Source organism: Rutidosis leptorrhynchoides, chromosome 5, assembly GCF_046630445.1.
Source record: "Rutidosis leptorrhynchoides isolate AG116_Rl617_1_P2 chromosome 5, CSIRO_AGI_Rlap_v1, whole genome shotgun sequence".
Classification (NCBI taxonomy): Eukaryota; Viridiplantae; Streptophyta; class Magnoliopsida; order Asterales; family Asteraceae; genus Rutidosis; species Rutidosis leptorrhynchoides.
Genome location: NC_092337.1, coordinates 278,522,497 through 278,546,482, shown reverse-complemented (window position 1 = coordinate 278,546,482; position 23,986 = coordinate 278,522,497). Strand labels below are relative to the sequence as shown.

Below are 23,986 nucleotides of genomic sequence, written 5' to 3'. Positions count from 1 at the left end.
TATTTTTTTAGAAAAAAATCATGTATAAATCAATAGTTGAAGGATTTCAAGAAGATCGGGTAAAAAGGCTTTTGATTGGAATTAATGGCTTCTAAATCCTATCATTTTCGATGATAATGGTTTTTTTTTTTAACGTCGAATTTGCATCAGCGGATCATTTATTTCAACGACCCTCATTATTTGCACCCACACACGCTAGAAGAAAACTCCTACCCGGGTTGCTTGGCAACTAATCGCGGGACCTGGGTTGCTTGTCAACTAATCGCAGGAAATTGGAGAGAAAACCTTACGCCCCCAGGAATTGAACCCGGGTTGCTTGGCAACTAATCGCGGGCCGTTCCACACTGAGGCTTGATACCGTTGAAGCAAACGTTCGTTGGTGATGATAATGGTTGATTAGCAGAAGATTCTTATAGCTTAGTCTTTCATCATGTTTATTAGTTCATAGTTGTATTGCAACTTTAAGTTGCTTATGTTTGATATTAAGCATGTCATCGCATGCTTGTATGTTGTAACACTCTTCTTTAAGTAATGAAATACCCTGCCTTTCAAAAAAATTAAAAATAAATCAATAGTTGAAACAATGCAAAAAAAACACAAACGTAAACCCAAAGTAAGTCCCAACCCGACCCTCATTGTGTCGACCTAGTTATCAACCCGAATAACCGATGGCGGATTGTCCATAACAAATAAAATAAATCAAATGCAGTCGGGAACTCGGCTGACCTATTGACAACTGAATCCCCATTCGACTTGTAACTTCTTCTTCAAACATTAAAGGTACATAATTATACTGCTTTCTCAAACCCTAATGTTCCATTTAACCGTACATTGATTTATCAATTTTACATCTGCTTACTATACGACAGAGAAATTGGTACATCGCGGTCTCACTCTTTTCGATAATTTCTACTTATGAAATGCTTAGGGTATTTTCATCGTGTAATAATTGTTTGATGTAATTATCATTTTATCTGTACTAGAATGATTGTTGTTTAAGTTTTAAGTTGCATAGCTAAGCCACCAGCGAGGCCGTTTTCTTGCAGGAGTGCTAGCGCGCCCTTACGTTTTCCATGTAGACGAACGAAGAATAAGATAAAGGCAGCTAATTCACCATTATTTTAAAACATTTTTAGGCATTTTATTACTCTTTTACCTAATTAATTAGCTTCCTTATCATTAAGTTTGATATACGTATTTGTAATCTTTTTGGTAAAATATAATTCTATTCATTCGTATGATCCTTGCAAAAACATGACCACAGTTTGTTAAAAATAGAATAATATTGTCAAATTTGTATTTTTGATTTTGTTTGCTATATATATCAAAGAAATCAATAGTACTCTTTTTTGGGGATTTGGGGTTGTCGGCATTTTACATCAATAGTACTCTTAGTTTGTTTTAAATTTCTACATTGTGAACCGCAGGTTATAATTTGTTGTAGCGAGTAAATGGACTTTGACCACAATAATGTTAGAGCAGCGCTGGATGAAGATAGATTGAGTGGCTTGCCTCTTGAGCTTATTCTTCAAATCCTTTCTCACATTGACACAAAATTTGCTGTTCAAACGTGTTTGCTGTTGACAGCAAGATGGAAGCTTATCTGGATATTATTGCCATGTCTCAACTTTTCAAGTAGTGAATTTAATACTCTACCCAAGTTCTCAAAATTCGTGACCCATGTTCTGTCTCATCGCAACCATCAAGTAGAAGTGTCCTCGTTAAATCTAAGTTTCCGTGGAGAAGCTACTCAAGTTTCTGTGAGAAAGATTGCCAATTATGCGTTTTCTCACAATGTACAAGAACTAATCGTTTTTAGTAGTCCCAAGAATGAATTTCCCCCTTATTTCTTTAGCTCTCATACTCTTACACATCTCACCTTTAGAACCTTCCCTTGTGATCCTTGCCTTACACCCAAAACACCATGGGATTTTCCAGCTTTAACGACTTTGTATCTAAAAAATATTTCTTTGTGTGATGATGAACGTTAATCCCTTAATCTTTTCTCCAAGTGTGTCAACTTACAGAACCTCACTTTAGAATTTGTTACGGTCAATGCTAAGGTTTTTGAAATTATCACCCCTCGACTTTCTAATCTCAGACTTATTTATTACAAAGGCTCAAATGTTATCAATGTGATTGCACATCAACTTGAGAATCTCACTATAATTGATTGCTTAGTGAAGGACTTGAATATTCCGTTAGGACTTTCGTCATTCTATTACAAAGGTTACAATCCTCCACAGTGGTTTTAAAACTGTTTTAATTCTGTGAACAAAGTGACTGTTAGTTTGTCCATGTATCGTCCAAAAAAGCCATATAAGCAGGAGGATGCTCGTGCTATTATTAACATGTTTCAAGAGCTCCAAGGTGTGCGATTTCTTACGCTTAACTTAGACATCATTGAGGTACATAACAGTCTTAACACCATTTTCTTAGCTTAAATAATTATAGTTGGTTATTGGTTATTACACTATAACAGGTGGTTTTTATTTGCCATGTCATAACTGTGTTTGGTAATTTATGAAAATTCATTCAAATGAGCTGATGGCCTGAAATATTGTTTAACGCGTAAAGCTAATGACAAGAGTAGGCATTTACAACTTGTGTATTTATATGCCTAATAATCTTTCTATGTGCAGTGCATTTCCTCATTCCCGAATTTACTATCTACTCAGCCTTCACCCTTTAGCAACTTGATTAAGTTGAATATAGACTCTGGCACGAGGGATACGTGCAAACATAAAATGTCTATTGAAGCTAGAAATTTCTTGCTCGGGAACTCTCCAAACGCCACATTCATCATGAAGGTATTTTTATTAGTTTGGTGTTTTATTTATACTTTCCACATATCGATTTTATTAATTTCCATGATTTTAATGCCGGGGTTCTGATTTTTGATATATAAACAACTAGTACATTCTATGTAGTCCTTATCCTTAGTATCTTACTGTTGAGACTACCTATTATTCAAAGATTTATAAAACGCGATAATATTAGCATTAATATATTGATTCCATCTAATATATTGATCCCATCTAACACGTTTTATACTTTCCATGTTAATGTTGAGACTGCCATGTTAATATATTGATCCCATCTAACACGTTTTATAAACAACTTGTTAGAATCGCCTGCCATGTTAATATATTGATCCCATGTGAATATATATACTGAAATCGATGTCTCAGTTCTATCTTGAAACCAAATCACTTAATTACATATTTAAAACTCAACGAGAACCAAAGTTATCATTGTTGTGGCAGATGATCAAATAACTATTAGCATTAATAATGTTTAGCACTGTCTATAGATATTTGAACCCATTATATATTTTTCGTTTTCACATGACTAACTCAAAACTAGATCTCTCATATCTTAATTATACCCTTTTCTGTTATTGTTTGCTTTTGAAATATCTTGGTTCAAAGATAGTGGATTTGATGTGAGTTATAAATATTGGATGGAGTGAGTGATATTCTTGTAAATTTGCTTGCAGGAACTACCTACGGAAGCAATGAAAAACAAAGAGGTTAAGGCCAAATTGGTTGCAGACATTGAAGATGTTATGAAAGAACTACAAGCATCACTAGAGCAAGACAATATGATTATTGAAAGAAACCAGGCTATTGATAAGGCTAAAGTAGTTATTGAGAACCTTGTGGATGATATAAAAGTATGGACCAACAAAAAAGAGGTACAAATTGAATCCGAGAGGGGTGAAATAGAGGAGAATATGACTAGGCTGAGGGCACAGTTGAGGGAAAGTATGAGAGAAATGAAGAAGATGTATTATAAAGAAATTGACTATGTCATACCCTTCATTTTAAATATGAGGCGGGTCAGATGTTTATTGGATAGATTGCCTAAACGACAGAGGAAACAAATGGAAGCACACTACTCTCGCCAGCTTGAACAAGCTGAAGCACTGATTGCTCGTCCGGCCCCGCATAAAATTCTTCCAGAAAAATTTGATGATGCGTTTAGGAAAAATGGGTCTTCAACATCTGAAGATGGTTCCAGCAGCAAACATCCACTGCCATCACAAACATCATCATCTTCAACAATTGTAAGTTTTAGATTCCATATTTGACTTTGTCTATCCATAGTTGTTACATGTGGCTAGATGAGTAGGTTATGTGGTTTGGGTTGAAACAAATCATTTTCAGTCATGACTTTGTCTCTTAACTGTCTCATTCTTTCTCTTCAATTTGTATTCTCTAATATCAGTTGATGTTTGCATATTCTAATGTATGCAAAGCATTGATAATAATTTGGTGTGTATCTTGATCTCAAATGTGATGACCTTCAAATTTTAAACTTGAACAGTATTACATAATTAAAATGCTATCAACAGATTGCGTACTTACAATCATGGTGTATTTGAAGTTGTTGCTTGTGTGATTAAACTCTGGAAACTTGTCAGCTTTTGGCTTCACTCAATCTATTTGAATTACTGTATTGATTGGTGGAAAAATGACTTCCCTTTTATTCTACCTCACTTTCGTGGGATTGGTTATTGTACATTGTTGTAGTTACTTTTGTTAACCAAATTCTGTGCAGATCATGCCAACCTGAAGATGGTGGCTGCTAAAGATAGTTCCAACTTGAAAATGTTTGTCCTCGTTGGATTAATGTGCTTTTTTCACAAAAATGTCAGGTTATCATCGTCGGAACTTGACTTTATTGCAAGTTCTTTATTGCAGCTGAAGGTTGATCTACTTTCTATGTCTTGTACCTTGTGCTTATATAACGAAGGAGGAAAAAAAAATCAGTTTCTTATTAAGGGTTGTAAACTTTTAAGTGTTAGAATGTGGTTATTGTTGTGATATATAAACTTAATAATGGACGTTCATATATTAACATTTTCTCATATGTTCAATGTATCAAATAATACTCGTACTACACACCCTGAGGCCTTATCCATGAGGAAGAAGCAAATTTTCTCTCTCGAGTATGCTTATTTTTGTTGGATGGTACTACGGTTATTTTTGTTGGATGTTCAAACAGGACTCTCATCAGGTAGTCGAGTCATCATGTAGTATTCGTTCGATTTCAAAGCAGGTGTGGGCTAAGATTGGTTTTGAAGCTAAACTACATGATGGTAATTAGCGATGTGAGCCTGACTGATTTTGAACTCAGTGTGCTCGTTGCCAATTTGGTAGAGGCTAGCGAAGACAAGTGAAACGACCTTGACTCATATTCGAAAAAACTAGAATTTTTTTTTTTTTTTTTTTCAGATCCCATTATGGGATCCCAGATCCCACTATGGGATCCTGCGCTGATCAAAACAGTGAATATTGCCACATTTTTGCACCTTGACCCATTTTCATTTCGAACCCATTTCGACACCACTTGCTCAACCAAATCATCTCATTTCAATGTATATAACTTTTAACAAGTTTATATTATAATTATAATACTTGATATTAGACCGACCCGTTACAACATTAGGTGGCAATTTCTACCCATTTGACAAAACGACAACCAAAAGATCAAAGCATGATTCTTGGGATATCACTATCCCACCCAAAGCACCTACCAAAGTCATCTAGCATAAGCACAAACAAGTCTTGGCTACAATAATTCAAGCTTAACCGCATCACAAAGCATTATAGGCATAATTCGACTAATCATCTATCTTATCCATTCTTGCTCAATCAGAAACCTATAAAAAAAGTTAAACAACAACGGAATAAGCGAACGCTTAGTGAATACAACAAATATATACGTGTATGCATATCGTCAACCACAATCGATCCATCTCGTACATCAACCAAGGATAACTCATGCCATCCCGAGGTTTGACCATATCATCATGATACAAACCCCCTCAGCATCCCGGATGCCGGCTCCAGAAGTGCCCCGTACCGAACACTTATATAGAGACTTCCAACAATACACCGAAGTGCCGAATTGGACACTCTGTTGTTCCCCGTACCGAGCACACCGAGAGGCCCCACCTGCATCCCGGATGCATGACCTCAAACTTACCGCATAACGTTAAGTAGGTAATCGTTGTCCCGAGGACTCCTCTACAATCAAACAATATACTCGGCGTCCCGGACGCCCTAAACACATACATGTACATATTTATTGTACTCACCTTGGTTGAGAGATTATCAATAACAATGCGCAATTAATCCACGAGTCTATGCAAGACACTTTCAACTTCAATAAAGTACAAGCACGGTCCACAATCAATATCCAAGCAATACAACCTAGCATACAAGCATACACACACACACATATATATATATATATATATATATATATATATATATATATATATATATATATATATATATATATATATATATATATATATATATATATATATCACAACATAAACATCTTAGTCATTCAAGACCAACTATTAAGGGTTCATCATTAAACCCTAAACCACATCTCTAAACATCTTTTGACTACTCTCATGACTTATAACCATAAGTCTTCACAATTCACAAAACTCAATTTGACCCACAAAACTCATTTGATCAAACAAGGTCAACTACACATAGGATTTATCTTTTAAACTCACAAAACACACTTTTGACATCATTAAACAAACACAAGACTTATTACATAAGTCTTTTCTAATCCTTAATCCAACACAACAAGTTTTGTTGCAAAATTCACATTAACCAATATAACTCATTTTATACTCAAAAGTCATCTTAGTCAAACTTAGTCAACTCAGATTTAGACTTCAATCATACTAACTTTTCAACTACCAATTCATTTCTTTACAAAATCCTCATCTTTCTAACCAAAATCCATGTTAAACCAAACCTCTAAAAATTTACAATACTTTATAAAAAAAATATTAGTCTTAAAACACAACCCATTTAACATACTAATTCAGTTTCACTAGTTCATCATCATCCCCAACTTTTAACCCACAAAAACCCCATTTTACAAATTCGAGTTAGGTCTTGTATGGTGTTATAAACTCCATTTTAACACTAACAACATCATCTAAATACATAAAATCGACTTTTAAAACAATAAAACACATACCTCAAGTCTAGGGTTACAAAACCCCCGAAATCACCAAGGAGATGAAGAACATGAAGAAATCTTGAACTCCAATGATCCTAGCTAGTGTTAGGATGATTGATTACACCCAAAAACCGAATTGATTGAAGAAATTTGAAGTTTTCTTGCTTAATCATCTCTAAACCGTCACCTCTCTCTCTACTCTTCTCTAAAATTTTCTTGAAACTTCCAAAAATGAGAAGCTGCCCAATTTTTATCCAAATGGGTATTCACCCCAAATTACCATTTTAGCCCTACCTACACAATAAAATAATACTTAAAAAAATGGGTTGTTACAACAAGGTTGTCAAGTTTATTGAAAACAAAGGTGCCTTTTGGTTGGGTTATCAATTGTGCCAATGAGGTTAATGTTCAAGGTACAACATATAACTATATGACCAATTTCATTTGAGCCTTCAGGGTCACACACATATACACCGAGACGTCAAATAATATATATATATGATGTATATATTACTCAAGTAACAAAATAGTAAATCGAAATTAATTCATTTACTATTCATATGAATAGTAAATGAATCGAAATTAATTAATTTACTATTCACATGAAAGCGACATGATAGAAATTATTAATTATAAGTTACATAACATGAAATGTCCCGTTCTTATTGATTAAAAACGTTCCATATTAATTGATTTCGTTGCGAGGTTTTGACCTCTATATGAGACGTTTTTCAAAGACTGCATTCATTTTAAAACAAACCATAACCTTTATTTCATCAATAAAGGTTTAAAAAGCTTTACGTAGATTATCAAATAATGATACTCTAAAATATCCTGTTTACACACGACTATTACATAATGGTTTACAATATAAATATATTACAACGAAATAAGTTTCTTGAATGCAGTTTTTACACAATATCATACAAGCATGGACTCCAAATCTTGTCCTTATTTAAGTATGCGACAGCGGAAGCTCTTAATAATCACCTGAGAATAAACATGCTTAAAACGTCAACAAAAATGTTGGTGAGTTATAGGTTTAACCTATATATATCAAATCGTAACAATAGACCACAAGATTTCAAATTTCAATATACATCCCATACATAGAGATAAAAATCATTCATATGGTGAACACCTGGTAACCGACATTAACAAGATGCATATATAAGAATATCCCCATCATTCCGGGACACCCTTCGGATATGATATAATTTCGAAGTACTAAAGCATCTGGTACTTTGGATGGGGTTTGTTAGGCCCAATAGATCTATCTTTAGGATTCGCGTCAATTAGGGTGTCTGTTCCCTAATTCTTAGATTACGAGACTTAATAAAAAGGGGCATATTCGATTTCGATAATTCAACCATAGAATGTAGTTTCACGTACTTGTGTCTATTTTGTAAATCATTTATAAAACCTGCATGTATTCTCATCCCAAAAATATTAGATTTTAAAAGTGGGACTATAACTCACTTTCACAGATTTTTACTTCGTCGGGAAGTAAGACTTGGCCACTGGTCGATTCACGAACCTATAACAAATATGTACATATATATCAAAGTATGTTCAAATTATTTTTACAACACTTTTAATACATTTTGATGTTTTAAGTTTATTAAGTCAGCGGTCCTCGTTAGTAACCTACAACTAGTTGTCCACAGTTAGATGTACAGAAATAAATCGATATATATTATCTTGAATTAATCCACGACCCAGTGTATACACGTCTCAGGCTAGATCACAACTCAAAGTATATATATATTTGGAATCAACCTCAACCCTGTATAGCTAACTCCAACATTACTGCATATAGAGTGTCTATGGTTGTTCCAAATAATATATATACATGGGTCGATATGATATGTCAAAACATTTGCATACGTGTCTATGGTATCCCAAGATTACATAATATATTATAATACATGTATAATACAATATAAGTTAGCTAGGATATGATTTGTATAGAATTGTTAATATTTCCCGTAGCTACAAAAATAAAAAAAATATCCAATCTTGTTTTACCCATAACTTCTTCATTTGAAATCCGTTTTGAGTGAATCAAATTGCTATGGTTTCATATTGAACTCTATTTTATGAATCTAAACAAAAAAAGTATAGGTTTATAGTCAAAAATATAAGTTACAAGTCATTTTTGTAAGAGGTAGTCATTTCAGTCGAAAGAACGACGTCTTGATGACCATTTTGAAAAACATACTTCCACTTTGAGTTTAACCATGATTTTTGGATATAGTTTCATGTTCATAAGAAAAATTATTTCCCCAGAAGAACAACTTTTAAATCAAAGTTTATCATAGTTTTTAATTATCAAACTCAAAACAGCCCGCGGTGTTACTACGACGGCGTATGTCCAGTTTTACGGTGTTTTTCATGTTTCCAGGTTTTAAATCATTAAGTTAGCATATCATATAGATATAGAACTTGTGTTTAGTTGATTTTAAAAGTCAAGTTAGAAGGATTAACTTTTGTTTGCGAACAAGTTTAGAATTAACTAAACTATGTTCTAGTGATTTCAAGTTTAAACCTTCGAATAAGATAGCTTTATATGTATGAATCAAATGATGTTATGAACATCATTACTACCTCAAGTTTTGTGGATAAACCTACTGGAAAAGAGACAAATGGATCTAGCTTCAAAGGATCTTGGATGGCTTGAAAGTTCTTGAAGTAGAATCATGACACGAAAACAAGTTCAAGTAAGATTTTCACTCGAAATAAGATTGTTATAGTTATAGAAATTGAATCAAAGTTTGAATATGAGTATTACCTTATATTAGAAAGATATCTTACTGTAAATAAGAAAGATTTATTGAGGTTGGATGATCACTCTACAAGATTGGAAGTAAGCTAGCAAACTTGGAAGTATTCTTGATTTTATGAAACTAGAACTTGTAGAATTTATGAAGAACACTTAGAACTTGAAGATAGAACTTGAGAGAGATCAATTAGATGAAGAAAATTGAGGAATGAAAGTGTTTGTAGGTGTTTTTGTTCGTTGGTGTATGGATTAGATATAAAGGATATGTAATTTTGTTTTCATGTAAATAAGTCATGAATGATTACTCATATTTTTGTAATTTTATGAGATATTTCATGCTAGTTGCCAAATGATGGTTCCCAAATATGTTAGGTGACTCACATGGGCTACTAAGAGCTGATCATTGGAGTGTATATACCAATAGTATATACATCTAAAAGCTGTGTATTGTACGAGTACGGATACGGGTGCATACGAGTAGAATTGTTGATGAAACTGAACGAGGATGTAATTGTAAGAATTTTTGTTAAGTAGAAGTATTTTGATAAGTGTCTTGAAGTCTTTAAAAAGTGTATGAATACATATTAAAACACTACATGTATATACATTTTAACTGAGTCGTTAAGTCATCGTTAGTCGTTACATGTAAGTGTTGTTTTGAAACCTTTAGGTTAACGATCTTGTTAAATGTTGTTAACCCAATGTTTATAATATCAAATGAGATTTTAAATTATTATATTATCATGATATTATGATGTACGAATATCTCTTAATATGATATATACACATTAAATGTCGTTACAACGATAATCGTTACATATATGTCTCGTTTCAAAATCATTAAGTTAGTAGTCTTGTTTTTACATATGTAGTTCATTGTTAATATACTTAATGATATGTTTACTTATCATAATATCATGTTAACTATATATATAACCATATATATGTCATCATATAGTTTTTACAAGTTTTAACGTTCGTGAATCACCGGTCAACTTGGGTGGTCAATTGTCTATATGAAACCTATTTCAATTAATCAGGTCTTAACAAGTTTGATTGCTTAACATGTTGGAAACACTTAATCATGTAAATAAAAATTTCATTTAATATATATATAAACATGGAAAAGTTCGGGTCACTAGAGTACCTACCCGTTAAATAAATTTCGTCCCGAAATTTTTAAGCAGTTGGAGGTGTTGACGTATCTTCTGGAAATAAATGCGGGTATTTCTTCTTCATCTGATCTTCTCGTTCCCAGGTGAACTCGGGTCCTCTATGAGCATTCCATCGAACCTTAACAATTTGTATCTTGTTTTGCTTAAGTCTTTTGACCTCACGATCCATTATTTCGACGGGTTCTTCGATGAATTAAAGTTTTTCGTTGATTTGGATTTCATCTGACGGAATAGTGAGATCTTCTTTAGCAAAACATTTCTTCAAATTCGAGACGTGGAAAGTGTTATGTACAGCCGCGAGTTGTTGAGGTAACTCAAGTCGGTAAGCTACTGGTCCGACACGATCAATAATCTTGAATGGTCCGATATACCTTGGATTTAATTTCCCTCGTTTACCAAATCGAACAACGCCTTTCCAAGGTGCAACTTTAAGCATGACCATCTCTCCAATTTCAAATTCTATATCTTTTCTTTTAATGTCAGCGTAGCTCTTTTGTCGACTTTGGGTGGTTTTCAACCGTTGTTGAATTTGGATGATCTTCTCGGTAGTTTCTTGTATTATCTTCGGACCCGTAATCTGTCTATCCCCCACTTCACTCTAAAAAATTGGAGACCTGCACTTTCTACCATAAAGTGCTTCAAACGGTGCCATCTCAATGCTTGAATGGTAGCTGTTGTTGTAGGAAAATTCTGCTAACGGTAGATGTCGATCCCAACTGTTTCCGAAATCAATAACACATGCTCGTAGCATGTCTTCAAGTGTTTGTATCGTCCTTTCGCTCTGCCCATCAGTTTGTGGATGATAGGAAGTACTCATGTCTAGACGAGTTCCTAATGCTTGCTGTAATGTCTGCCTGAATCTTGAAATAAATCTGTCATCCCTATCAGAGATAATAGAGATTGGTATTCCATGTCTGGAGACGACTTCCTTCAAATACAGTCGTGCTAACTTCTCCATCTTGTCATCTTCTCTTATTGGCAAGAAGTGTGCTGATTTGGTGAGACGATCAACTATTACCCAAATAGTATCAAAATCAATTGCAGTCCTTGGCAATTTAGTGATGAAATCCATGGTAATGTTTTCCCATTTCCATTCCGGGATTTCGGGTTGTTGAAGTAGACCTGATGGTTTCTGATGCTCAGCTTTGACCTTAGAACACGTCAAACATTCTCCTATGTATTTAGCAACATCGGCTTTCATACCCGGCCACCAAAAATATTTTTTGAGATCCTTGTACATCTTCCCCGTTCCAGGATGTATTGAGTATCTGGTTTTATGAGCTTCTCTAAGTACCATTTCTCTCATATCTCCAAATTTTGGTACCCAAATCCTTTCAGCCCCATACCGGGTTCCGTCTTTCCGAATATTAAGATGCTTCTCCGATCCTTTGAGTATTTCATCCTTTAAATTTCCCTCTTTTAAAACTCTTTGTTGCACCTTCTTTATTTGAGTAGTAAGGTTATTGTGAATCATTACATTCATAGATTTTACTCGAATGGGTTCTCTGTCCTTCCTGCTCAAGGCGTCGGCTACCACATTTGCCTTCCCAGGGTGGTAACGAATCTCAAAGTCGTAATCATTCAACAATTCAATCCACCTACGCTGCCTCATATTCAGTTGTTTCTGATTAAATATGTGTTGAACACTTTTGTGGAAGGTATATATAATACTTTTGACCCCATATAAGTAGTGCCTCCAAGTCTTTAATGCAAAAACAACCGTGCCTAATTCCAAATCATGCGTCGTATAATTTTCGTGAATCTTCAATTGTCTAGACGCATAAGCAGTCACCTTCATCCGTCGCATTAATACACAACCGAGACGTTGCTTTGATGCGTCACAATAAATCACAAAATCATCATTCTCTTCAGGCAATGACAATATAGGTGCCGTAGTTAGCTTTTTCTTCAATAACTGAAACGCTTTCTCTTGTTCATCATTCCATTCAAATTTCTTCCCTTTATGCGTTAATGCAGTCAAGGGTTTTGCTATTCTGGAAAAGTCTTGGATGAACCTTCTGTAGTAACCAGCTAGTCCTAAAAACTGGCGTATGTGTTTCGGAGTTTTCGGGGTTTCCCACTTTTTAACAGTTTCTATCTTTGCCGGATCCACCTTAATACCTTCTTTGTTCACTATGTGACCGAGGAATTGAACTTCTTCCAACTAAAATGCACACTTTGAAAACTTAGCGTACAATTCTTCCTTCCTCAATACTTCTAACACCTTTCTCAAATGTTCACCGTGTTCTTGGTCATTCTTTGAGTAAATAAGTATGTCATCAATGAAAACAATGACAAACTTGTTAAGGTATGGTCCACACACTCGGTTCATAAGGTCCATGAACACAGCTGGTGCATTAGTTAAACCAAATAGCATGACCATAAACTCGTAATGACCGTAACGTGTTCTGAAAGCAGTCTTTGGAATATCATCTTCTTTCACCCGCATTTGATGATACCCGGAACGTAAGTCAATCTTTGAATAAACAGACGAGCCTTTTAGTTGATCAAATAAGTCGTCGATTCTCGGTAGTGGGTAGCGGTTCTTGATGGTAAGTTTGTTCAACTCTCGGTAGTCGATACACAACCTGAATGTACCATCTTTCTTCTTGACAAACAAAACAGGAGCTCCTCACGGTGATGTGCTTGGTCGAATGAAACCACGCTCTAAAAGTTCTTGTAATTGGCTTTGCAGTTCTTTCATCTCGCTGGGTGCGAGTCTGTAAGGAGCAAGAGCTATTGGTGCAGCTCCTGGTACCAGATCTATTTGAAATTCAACGGATCGATGTGGGGTAATCCCGGTAATTCTTTCAAAAATACATCGGGAAATTCTTTTGCGACGGGAACATCATTGATGCTCTTTTCTTCAGTTTGTACTTTATCGACGTGTGCTAGAACAGCATAGCAACCTTTTCTTATTAGTTTTTGTGCCTTCAAATTACTAATAAGATGTAGCTTCGTGTTGCCCTTTTCTCTGTACACCATTAAGGGTTTTTCTTTTTTTCGTATAATGTGAATTGCATTTTTGTAACAAACGATCTCTGCTTTCACTTCTTTCAACCAGTCCATACCGATTATCACATCAAAACTCCCTAACTCTACTGGTATCAAGACAATCTTAAATGTTTCGCTAACCAGTTTAATTTCTTGATTCCGACATATATTATCTGCTGAAATTAATTTACCATTTGCTAATTCGAGTAAAAATTTACTATCCAAAGGCATCAATGGACAACTTAATTTAGCACAAAAATCTCTACTCATATAGCTTCTATCCGCACCCGAATCAAATAAAACATAAGCAGATTTATTGTCAATAAGAAACATACCCGTAACAAGCTCCGGGTCTTCCTGTGCCTCTGCCGCATTAATATTGAAAACTCTTCCGCGGCCTTGTCCATTCGTGTTCTCTTGGTTCGGGAAATTTCTAATAATGTGGCCCGGTTTTCCACATTTATAACAAACTACATTGGCATAACTTGCTCCGACACTACTTTCTCCGCCATTACTCGTTCTGACACCATTTGTTCCTTTCGTTCTGTTAACCCCTGGTCCGTAGACCTCATACTTTGCCGCGCTATGACCATTTCTTTTACACTTGTTGCAAAATTTGGTGCAGAACCCCGAGTGATACTTTTCACACCTTTGGCATAGCTGCTTCTGATTGTTGTTGTTGTTGTTGTTGTTGTTGTTGTTGTTGTTGTTGTTGAGGTTGTTATTGTTGTTGGAATGATTGTTGTAGTTGTTGTTGTTGTTGTTGTTTTGCCGTTTGTTGTAGTTGCGATTGATGTTGCGATTGTTGGGATAGTTGTTGTTGTTTTGGTGACTCTTATCACCGTTTTCCTCTCACTTTCTTTTGACTAGCTTCACGTTGGCCTCTTCGACCGCCTGTTCTTTAATTCTTTCCTCAATCTGGTTCACTAGTTTGTGAGACATTCTACATTCCTTTTGTATGGAGGCAGGCTCGTGTGAACTTATATCTTCTTGGATTCTCTCCGGTAACCCTTTCACAAACGCGTCGATCTTCTCTTCCTCATCTTCAAACGCTCTCGGACACAATAGGCACAATTCTGTGAATCGTCTTTCGTACGAAGTAATATCGAATCCCTGGTTAGTAACTCTCTAAGTTCTGACTTGAGCTTATTGACCTCGGTTCTAGGACAGTACTTCTCGTTCATCAAGTGATTGAATGCTGATCACAGTAGTGCGTAAGCAACATCTTGTCCCACTTGCTTTAGATAGGTATTCCACCATGTTAACGCAATACCTGTGAAGGTATGCGTAGCATACTTCACTTTGTCTCCTTCAGCACACTTACTTATGGCAAAGACCGATTCAACTTTCTCGGTCCACCGTTTCAATCTGATTGGTCCTTCAGTCCCATCAAATTCTGAAGGTTTGCAGGCAGTGAATTCCTTGTAGGAGCATCCTACACGATTTCTTGCGCCGTTAGCTGTATTGCTAGATTCAGAGTTATTGTTGGTATGTAGCGTGGCCTGTACTGCGGCTATGTTTGAAGCAAGAAAGGCACGAAATTCCTCTTCGCTCATATTCAAGGTGTGTCGAGTAGTCGGTGCCATTTCCTTCAAAATAGTCAAATGAAACGAGTTAATCATATAGAATATCAAGAGTAGTCAATAGTATTTCGTAGCGTAATATGAACTTATTTATAAAAGCTCTTTCTTTATATTAGCGTTTTATACTCTTTAATTCGGGTAGTACCTACCCGTTAAGTTCATACTTAGTAGCTAACATACCATTTCAACTACTACAATTCTATATGAAAAACTAATCACAAAAAAATATCATATTCAAACCTTTATACAATAACTTGCAAGCTTACAATATCGCTATTTTACATATAGCATGAAATATAGCACATAAAACTTTGATACAAAGTAGTTGCGAAGATAATTCTAGTTAATAAATAAGGCGTTCAGCAAAGGCAATAAAGACACGTAATTCATACGTCCAGAAACAAGTCATGCATTCTGATTTTACTAATACCACTTCCCATCCTTGATTTTGTGGAACATAACCGTTGTGACCGATAGTATGACAATGTGTTGTAATGTCGTCAAAAGGATGAAGGTTACGTAATGACTAACAGTCTCGTAATAACCTAAAAACCTCATTTCTTACCCCAATTACCGACTCTGTCACTTGTGGGAACGTTTTGTTTAATAGCTGTAGCCAGATGTTCTTGTTCTCACTTTGGTGAGAAGCGAACATTACTAACCCGTAAGCATAACATGCTTCTTTATGTTGCATGTTAGTCGCTTTTTCTAAATCACGAAGTCCTATATTCGAATATATTGAGTCAAAATAATTTCTTAACCCGTTGCGTAAAATAGCATTTGGGTTCCTCGCAATATATGCGTCAAAGTAAACACATCATAACTTATGGATTTCCCAATGTGATATCCCCCATCTTTCGAACGAAAGCCTTTTATAAACCAAGGCATTCTTGGAACGTTCTTCGAATGTCTTACAAACTGATCTCGCCTTAAATAGTTGTGCCGAGGAATTCTGACCGACTCTAAACAAGATTTCATCAATCATGTCTCCGGGTAGGTCTCTTAAAATATTGGGTTGTCTATCCATTTTGTGTTTTTATACTGTAAAATAGACAAGAGTTAGATTCATAAAAAAAATACTTATTAATACCAGCAATTTTTACATATATCATAAAGCATAAGCACACTATATTACATATATTACACCACACGAATACAACTATCTTATTCCGACTCGCTCGTTTCTTCTTCTTCGGTTTTGGTTCGTTTTGCCGAGTTTTTAGGGATATATGATGTTCCCCTAATACGAGCCGTCGTTTTCCACATTGGTTTAGAAAAACCTGGTGGTTTAGAGGTTCCCGGGTTATTGTCACAACTTAAGAAATACGGGTGTTGACGATACATATAAAGTTCATCGGGTTTGGAATCAAATTTCTCTATTTTTATGCCCTTTCCCTTATTGTTCTCTTTTGCCTTATTAAATTGTGTTGGGGTAATTTCTATAACATCATCGGAATCCTTGTCGGGATCCGATTCATCGGAGAATTGGTAATCCTCCCAATACTTTGCTTCCTTGGCGGAAACACCATTGACCATAATTAACTTTGGTCGGTTGGTTGAGGATTTTCTTCTACTTAACCGTTTTATTATTTCCCCCACTGGTTCTATTTCTTCTTTCGGTTCCGATTCTTCTTCCAGTTCCGATTCTTCTTCCAGTTCCGACTCTTCTTCCGGTTCCTCTTCGGGAACTTGTGAATCAGTCCACGAATCATTCCAATTTATATTTGACTCTTCATTATTATAAGGTGAGTCAATGGGACTTGTTCTAGAGGTAGACATCTATCACATAATATCAAACACGTTAAGAGATTAATATATCACATAATATTCACATGTTAAAAATATATAGTTTCCAACAAAATTTGTTAAGCAATCATTTTTCAAGTAAACACGGTCGAAGTTCAGACTCACTAATGCATCCTAACAAACTCGATAAGACATACTAATGCAAAATTCTGGTTCTCTAAGACCAACGCTCGGATACCAACTGAAATGTCCCGTTATTATTGATTAAAAACGTTCCATATTAATTGATTTCGTTGCGAGGTTTTGACCTCTATATGAGACGTTTTTCAAAGACTGCATTCATTTTAAAACAAACCATAACCTTTATTTCATCAATAAAGGTTTAAAAAGCTTTACATAGATTATCAAATAATGATAATCTAAAATATCCTGTTTACAAACGACTATTACATAATGGTTTACAATACAAATATATTACAACGAAATAAGTTTCTTGAATGCAATTTTTACACAATATCATACAAGCATGGACTCAAAATCTTGTCCTTATTTAAGTATGCGACAGCGGAAGCTCTTAATAATCACCTGAGAATAAACATGCTTAAAACGTCAACAAAAATGTTGGTGAGTTATAGGTTTAACCTATATATATCAAATCGTAACAATAGACCACTAGATTTCATATTTCAATATACATCCCATACATAGAGATAAAAATCATTCATATGGTGAACACCTGGTAAGCGACATTAACAAGATACATATATAAGAATATCCCCATCATTCCGGGACACCCTTCGGATATGATATAATTTCGAAGTACTAAAGCATCCGGTACTTTGGATGGGGTTTGTTAGACCCAATAGATCTATCTTTAGGATTCGCGTCAATTAGGGTGTCTTTTCCCTAATTCTTAGATTACCAGACTTAATAAAAAGGGGCATATTCGATTTCGATAATTCAACCATAGAATGTAGTTTCACGTACTTGTGTCTATTTTGTAAATCATTTATAAAACCTGCATGTATTCTCATCCCAAAAATATTAGATTTTAAAAGTGGGACTATAACTCACTTTCACAGATTTTTACTTCGTCGGAAAGCAAGACTTGGCCACTGGTCGATTCATAAACCTATAACAAATAGGTACATATATATCAAAGTATGTTCAAAATATATTTACAACACTTTTAATACATTTTGATGTTTTAAGTTTATTAAGTCAGCTGTCCTCGTTAGTAACCTACAACTAGTTGTCCACAGTTAGATGTACAGAAATAAATCGATATATATTATCTTGAATCAATCCACGACCCAGTGTATACACGTCTCAGGCTAGATCACAACTCAAAGTATATATATTTTTAGAATCAACCTCAACCCTGTATAGCTAACTCCAACATTACTGCATATAGAGTGTCTATGGTTGTTCCAAATAATATATATACATGGGTCGATATGATATGTCAAAACATTTGCATACGTGTCTATGGTATCCCAAGATTACACAATATATTAGAATACATGTATAATACAATATAAGTTAGCTAGGATATGATTTGTATAGAATTGTTAATATTTCCCGTAGCTACAAAAATAAAAAAATATCCAATCTTGTTTTACCCATAACTTCTTCATTTTAAATCCGTTTTGAGTGAATCAAATTGCTATGGTTTCATATTGAACTCTATTTTATGAATCTAAATAGAAAAAGTATATGTTTATAGTCAGAAATATAAGTTACAAGTCATTTTTGTAAGAGGTAGTCTTTTCAGTCGAAAGAACGACGTCTTGATGACCATTTTGAAAAACATACTTCCACTTTGAGTTTAACCATGATTTTTGGATATAGTTTCATGTTCATAAGAAAAATAATTTTCCCAGAAGAACAACTTTTAAATCAAAGTTTATCATAGTTTTTAATTATCAAACCCAAAACAGCCCGCGGTGTTACTATGACGGCTTATGTCTAGTTTTACGGTGTTTTTCGTGTTTCCAGGTTTTAAATCGTTAAGTTAGCATATCATATAGATATAGAACATGTGTTTAGTTGATTTTAAAAGTCAAGTTAGAAGGATTAACTTTTGTTTGCGAACAAGTTTAGAATTAACTAAACTATGTTCTAGTGATTTCAAGTTTAAACCTTCGAATAAGATAGCTTTATATGTATGAATCGAATGATGTTATGAACATCATTACTACCTCAAGTTTTGTGGATAAACCTACTGAAAAAGAGACAAATGGATCTAGCTTCAAAGGATCTTGGATGGCTTGAAAGTTCTTGAAGTAGAATCATGACACGAAAACAAGTTCAAGTAAGATTTCCACTCGAAATAAGATTGTTATAGTTATAGAAATTGAATCAAAGTTTGAATATGAGTATTACCTTATATTAGAAAGATATATTACTGTAAATAAGAAAGATTTCTTGAGGTTGGATGATCAATCTACAAGATTGGAAGTAAGCTAGCAAACTTGGAAGTATTCTTGATTTTATGAAACTAGAACTTGTAGAATTTATGAAGAACACTTAGAACTTGAAGATATAATTTGAGAGAGATTAATTAGATGAACAAAATTGAAGAATGAAAGTGTTTGTAGGTGTTTTTGGTCGTTGGTGTATGGATTAGATATAAAGGATATGTAATTTTGTTTTCATGTAAATAAGTCATGAATGATTACTCATATTTTTGTAATTTTATGAAATATTTCATGCTAGTTGCCATATGATGGTTCCCACATGTGTTAGGTAACTCACATGGGATACTAAGAGCTGATCATTGGAGTGTATATACCAATAGTACATACATCTAAAAGTTGTGTATTGTACGAGTACGAATACGGGTGCATACGAGTAGAATTGTTGATGAAACTGAACGAGGATGTAATTGTAAGCATTTTTGTTAAGTAGAAGTATTTTGATAAGTGTCTTTAAGTCTTTCAAAAGTGTATAAATACATATTAAAACACTACATGTATATACATTTTAACTGAGTCGTTAAGTCATCGTTAGTCGTTACATGTAAGTGTTGTTTTGAAACCTTTAGGTTAACGATCTTGTTAAATGTTGTTAACCCAATGTTTATAATATCAAATGAGATTTTAAATTATTATATTATCATGATATTATGATGTATGAATATCTCTTAATATGATATATATACATTAAATGTCGTTACAACGATAATCGTTACATATATGTCTCGTTTCAAAATCATTAAGTTAGTAGTCTTGTTTTTACATATGTAGTTCATTGTTAATATACTTAATGATATGTTTACTTATCATAATATCATGTTAACTATATATATAACCATACATAAGTCATCATATAGTTTTTACAAGTTTTAACGTTCGTGAATCACTGGTCAAGTTGGGTGGTCAATTATCTATATGAAACCTATTTCAATTAATCAGGTCTTAACAAGTTTGATTGCTTAACATGTTGGGAACACTTAATCATGTAAATAACAATTTCATTTAATATATATATAAACATGGAAAAGTTCGGGTCACTACATAACATACCCCTGAAGTATTTGAGAAATACGACTTTATGATATATATTCGTTCTAATTTGGATTCACGGATTTTTCATAAAGGTTCACGGGTGTTGAAAAAATATCTTTATATATTGCACCAAATTAATTCATATCGTATTCTTTCAGTGAACTAAAAAACACATATTGTAGCGACCCGACCAAATCATGTTTGACGGCGCCGACTACTTAGGTCCCGTTACGTGGTCATAAGTCTTTAACATGACGGTTGACCAAAATATGTCGCATTCATTTCATAAGTAAAAGGATGTTTCAAGTTTACAAAAGTAGTTCAATGACTAGTTACATTACAATGTTTAACGTACGAATGAAACCTATGCGACACAATTTAAAAGTAGTCAAAAGACGTTCCAACTATGCATGTATACTCGACATCCAAGCAAGTATCAAAAAGAGTGCGGAAGCATGTATCAAGTAGCATTCAAGGACCTGAGAAAACATATAGAAATCTGTCAACGAAAATGTTGGTGAAATCATAGGTGTTTTAGTAAACGTTGTATTTGAACCACAAGATTTAATATAATATGATTATCAAAATCATTTGCATTCCAAAGTTGTTATTTGTTTTGCGGGCACCCAATTATCAAACTTAACTGTTTTGTACCCTGTTACGTAGTGTTAGAACATACACTATACTCGAAAATATATTTCATCCGCTAACGGTAGCGAACCGTCCGAATGAGGCTCGTCAAGCCCATGTGATCACATAATATAAGTTCTCGTTTACACCCTGCAAGTGTAACTAATAATAATTGAATTGAGGATTTTGTTCAAATCCGTACGTGGAATGTTCATTTTTGTACTTGTGTTCAAAGTGTAAAAGTATGATACATATATGTTTCTCATCCCATAGTTTAAAACATAAAAGTTGTTTGAAAGATGGGACTATGATCTCACCTTGTGTGCACGAGTAATAAGTACTTCAACAAGTAACGTGTGTAAAGAACAATGCTAGTCTTGACCTAAACAAATAGGTCGTATCAATAACGGTAAACACGATAGGTCAAAGATGTTCAATTAGTCCTATGGCTCGTTACGACTCGATTATGTAGCATGTGAATCAAATTGTCAAGTTTCATGCAAGGTACAAGTATAGAAAAAAGTTAGAAAGATTGCATAATCATTTGGTTAAGTTTGACAAAAAGTCAAACTTTGGTCGGTCAAAGTCAACGAAAAAGTCAACACGTTCGGGTCGGGTCCCGAACTATTTTTCTGTGCTAGTTATTCCTATATAAGCATATTAGAACAAGTTTCATGTGAATCGGAGGTCCCTAGCGTAGCAAACATTTTTCCTCTAAATGACAAGTTGGTCAGCCCACTTTGGCGAGCCGTGCGGGGATATGGCGCGCCGCGCCATTACCTGTGCAGAAATTCTGGCAGTTTTCAAGCTTAATGCACGAACCTAACTTCAAACAATCACCATTTATGACCCGCAAATAACCAAAACATGTATCTTATATCATCGGAAAGGTAATTTGACAAGGAAAACAACTAAACACATTTCATCAATCACGTTTACCTTTACAACAACCAAAATCACATTCAAAGCTCCTCATTTAATGCATTCAAATTCATAAATGCCATTCGATGATTCGGCAACCAATTTACATGAATGATATGCCGTTTCAAAGGTAATCAAGCATACAATATGTGACGATCGCTCCAAATCCATATGGACACGTCATTCATCGATTTCATTGCGAGGTATTTGACCTCTATATGATACGTTTTGTAAACATTGCATTCTTTTGAAAAGGCACACCATAAATGAATATTTAAATCAAAGGTTTTCGACATCTGATGATTTCTACATATAGACAATCACTGTAAATAATAGTTTACAATAGTACTTCCGTTGACAATGCAGTCAAAATAAGATACATGGTGATGATTTGGTGAATGCAACATTTCCTTGAAAAATATGCCATGTAAGACTCCATTCACATAGCTTGTCTAACATATAAGCAAACAGCGGAAGACTTCTAGGGAACCTGAGAATAAACATGCTAACAAGTGTCAACACAAAGGTTGGTGAGTTCATAGTTTTAATGTTTTGCATAATCTGTACATAAAGGTGGATCACAAGATTTCAGTTGTTTCATCCAGAAACGTTTATCAAAATATTCTATGAAATTGAGCACCCTGGTAACTAAACTACGTATATATAATTTGTACCCTTTGTATAATCATCTTAATAATACACGCAAACCAACGTGTACGCTTCTCAAATAGCATACGTCCATTAAAAGGCTAGTGCTCTAGCTCGGACGGGGATATCAAGCCCTATGGATCCATATACTACTACTCGCGCCCACCAGTTCTTATAACTGGCAGTTACTAGTTACCAAAGCTAAGAGATTTTCGGTTCAAACTCAATATAGAATTTAGTATGTACTTGTGTCCATTGTTTAAAATAAAGTGCATGTATTCTCAGCCCAAAAATATATATTGCAAAAGCATTTAAAAAGGTAGCAAATGAAACTCACCTTAGCAGTACATAAAGTCATTCACTGAAATGTGACCGAAACTTGGAATACCAAATAACCGTAGATCTCAACCTAGAGAATATATGTTGGTCAATAATTGTCTATCAAGCTAGGTCAGGTCATAGTGTATCACAATCCTAATGCTCGAGATCGACATACAAAAGTTATCCAAAGTCGTTTCAAAAAGTCAATTTTGACAATAGTTTAACTAAACGAGACTTACATTATATAAGGATTCATTTACTCGGTTGGTAATATTCAAAAATCTAATTTATCAATCTTACAAACAAGTTGTTTAAATCTTAATTGCAGATTCAAAAGCAATTTCAATTAACGTCAATCATAATTCAGTTGATCATATCTTTTAATCCGTTCATCGAAATTATTCGATATCTAAATGAAAAGTTATTGATTTTTCTCCAGCTTTCCAAAAACATGTATATCATATACCTTTTACCAGTAATATATGTATTTAATTCGTGATTCATTATAAACTGTTTAACGACGAAATTTAGCATACAAGCATATATAAATATATATACTCGAGCACTAGACATGGATACACATTTAATATATAAAAGATAAGATATGAATGCTCATGTATCAATTTTGTGATTCAATATTGCAGGAAAGTATGTAGATGCAACGAAGATGAAAAA

The 23,986-nt window shown here is 34.3% G+C and overlaps 1 pseudogene; it reads left to right on the top strand.

Moving 5' to 3' along the window:
- Positions 1–912: 912 nt before the first annotated feature.
- LOC139848020 (putative FBD-associated F-box protein At5g50270) lies at positions 913–4,844 on the top strand (annotated as a pseudogene).
- Positions 4,845–23,986: the final 19,142 nt, after the last annotated feature.